A 3445-nucleotide genomic window follows, 5' to 3' on the forward strand; every position below is an offset into this window, starting at 1 on the left:
ACTCCTTGCTATTGTGAACAAAGCCGTGATAAACATGGGTGTGCAAGTTTTTTGTTTTTTTAAGAAGAAAGAATACTTATAATTCACTCCAAAACTGTAGAGAACATCAGATCTTAATGATACAAGTTGTATCATTAACTTAGAAAATCAGAATGTTCCAAGAAGCACACAAACAGAAAAATTCAAAATTCTCTCAACCAGACATAACCAGTGCTAACATTCTGATATTTATTTTTTTCTGTGAAGCTATGTAGAAATGTATGTGTTAAAAAAATGAAAAAAGAATCTATGTATTGTGTGTAGGGGTGTGTGTGTGTGTAGATAGATAGATAGATAGATAGATAGATAGTTATTGTGTACTGTAGAGTCAGAACCTACATAACTGACCTCTGGTGGATTTTCAGAGGTAATTAATCTCTCAGGAGGAGAATGCTCATCCTTCTCCCATGGAGCAGCTGGTGGTTTCGAACCATGTGCTTTCGGGATTGTAGTTTAGCTTCTTGCTACTAGACCACCAGAGTTGTTTCTCTCTCTCTCTCCCTCCCTCTTTCCCTCTCTCTCTTTTTCTTTCTTTCTCTCTCTATCAGTTTGAAGAATAAGTATGGATGAAGAATATGATCTTAGGGAACTCTGGTGGCCTAGTGGTGAGAAGTTACACTGCAATGCCAAAGGTATGAGGTTTGAATCCACCAGATACTCTCCTCCTGTACCAGTCAGATTAGATTTGACGACACACACACAAATAATAATAATAATAATAATAATAATAATAAAAATAATAAAAAAGAATATGATCTTAACATCCATCCTTCCTGATTTAAAACCATCCAGTATTTCCTTGTTCTTTTTGAACAACTGCTTCTTGGTCTATATAGAAGTTTCATATGAGCACAATTACACATTCTGGGATTCCCTACTCAATGTTACCCATAATTTGTTATGATCCATAGTCAAATGCCTTTGCATAATCAATTAAACACATTTAAAGATCCACTTTCAGTCAAGATCCATCAGACAACAACAACGATATCCCTGAGTTCTTCAGTTTGAATTTCTGAAAGTTCCTTGTTGATGTGTTGTTTTAGCAATTTTTAAATTATCTTCAGCAAGATTTTCCTTGCATGTGATATCAGTGAAGAAGAATGTGACATCAGGATTGGAGAAGGACTCAACAACAACCTACATTATGCAGATGACACAACCTTCTTTGCAGAAAGTGAAGAAGTTTTGAAGCATTTACTGCAGAAAATTCAAGACTGTTGTTCTTATGTACCATTGAGTCACCTGTGACTCATAGCAAACCCATGTACACTGACTCTGAAACCTGTCCTATCCTGAGACAATCTCATCATTTCTGAAAGACTTAATCCCATTTCTTCAGTGACTGAGTCAGTCCATCTCATCCGAGGTCTTCCTCTTTTCTGCTGTACCTCAACCCTTCCAAGCATAATGTCCATCTCCAAGGACTGGTCCTTCCTGTCCATGTGGCCAAAATATGTGAGATGGAGCCTCAAAATCCTTGCCTCCAGGGAGCAGCCTGGTTTCACCATCTCCAGGACAGACCTGTTTGTTTTTCTGGCAGTCTGCAGTATGTTCTACTCTTTTCCAGCACCAGAACTCAATGACATTTATCCTTCTTTTTCTCATCTGTGTTGTCCAGCTTTCAGATGCATAACAGGTAATTGTGAAGACCATGGTCTGGATCAGGAGCATCTTAGTCTTCAGACTGACATTATTGCTCTTCAGTACTCTAGAGAAGTCCCTGACAGCATTTTCCCAGTACAGTTTGTCTTTTGATTTCCTGACTGCTGGTGTCAAGAATGTTGATTGTGGAACCAAGCAAGCTGAAGTTATCAACAACCTCAATTTCTTCTCCATCCATCATGAAGCAGCTGATTGGACCAGTGGTAAGAATCTTTGTTTTCCGATGTTGAGCTTTAATCTATATTGAAGACTACAGTCCTTGACCTTCTGTAGCAGACACCTCAGGTCCTCTTCAATTTCAGCATACAGGGTTGTGTCATCTTCATCTGCGTAATGCAGGATGTTAATGAGTCTTCCTCCGGTCCTGATGCCACATTGCTCTTCATAGGGTCCAGCCTCCTGAATGATTTGTTCTGCATGTAGATTGAAAAGGTATGGAGATAAGACGCATCCTTGAGGGGAGCTCTGGTGACCTAGTGGTAAGGAGCTGCAACTACAGTCCTAGAGGCGCACGGTTCGAATCCATCAGATGCTCTGCCGGGGAAGGAGGGTCAATCTCCTCCTGTACCAGTCAGATCTGATTTGATGGTACACTCACACAAAAATAATAAATAAAATAAAATAATAAAAGAAAACAAAATAAAAAGATGCATCCTTGATACATATCTTTCCTGATCCTGAACCATGCAGTGTTTCCTTGCTCTGTTTGAACTACTGCTTCCTGGTCCAAGCATGGGTTTCACACGAGCACAATTAAGTGTTCTGGGATTCCCATTCTTCTCAAGGTTAGCCACAATTTGTTGTGATCCACACAGTCAAATACCTTTGTTTAGTCAATGAAACACAGGTAGACATTCCTCTGGTACTCTCTGCTTTCAGACAAGATCCATCTAACTTTTGGCTATGATGTCCCTGGTCCCATGGCCTCTTCTAAGCCCAGCCTGCACATCTGGTTGTTCTCTCCTGATGTACTGTTCCACTTGTTTCTGGATAATCTTCAACAGGATCTTGCTTGCATGTGATATTAGTGATATCGTTTGATAATGTCCACACTCTTTTGGGTCACTTCTTTTTGGAATGGGAACAAGTACAGATCTCTTCCAGTCAGTTAAGACCATCTCGAAGAGTAAAAAATAGAGTTGAGGATCCTGGCCATGTCAGTCTGCAGACCCACAACAGTAGACAAAGGAAACATTGTTTACATTGGTGCCCCTGTCTTACACCACTTCTGAGACAAGGAAGAACAAGAGACTTTAGGAGAGAAGATGTCAGCAGGAGAATTTTCCATCTGTGCTGTGCAGGATCAGAAATTACAGCCTTCAGTATGAGTTACATCTCAACATCAAGAAAATAAATATCCTTGCCAGATAATCAAATAGGCAACATCATGATAGAGAAAAAAATTGATGTTAACAATTTCATTTTACTTGGATCCACAGTCATTATTTATTATAGGAGCACTCAAGAAACCAAAAGATGCATTGCACTGGGGAGATCTGTTCTCAAAGACCTCTCCAAAGTTCTAAAGATCTAGGATATCAGTTTAAAGACCAAGGTACACCTTATTCAAGCGATGGTATTTTCAGTTGCTTCCTTTGTACATAAAAGTTGGACAATGAATAAAAAAGACCAAAGAATAGTTGCCTTTGCATTGTGGTATTGGCAAGAGTATCGAATATATCATGGACTGCTAAAAGAACAAAGAAATCTGATTTGAAGGAAGTGCAACCAGAGTGCTTCT

This window comes from Elephantulus edwardii, unplaced genomic scaffold (assembly GCF_000299155.1).
Source record: "Elephantulus edwardii isolate Elephantulus edwardi_28Jun2011 unplaced genomic scaffold, EleEdw1.0 scaffold00384, whole genome shotgun sequence".
Classification (NCBI taxonomy): domain Eukaryota; kingdom Metazoa; phylum Chordata; class Mammalia; order Macroscelidea; family Macroscelididae; genus Elephantulus; species Elephantulus edwardii.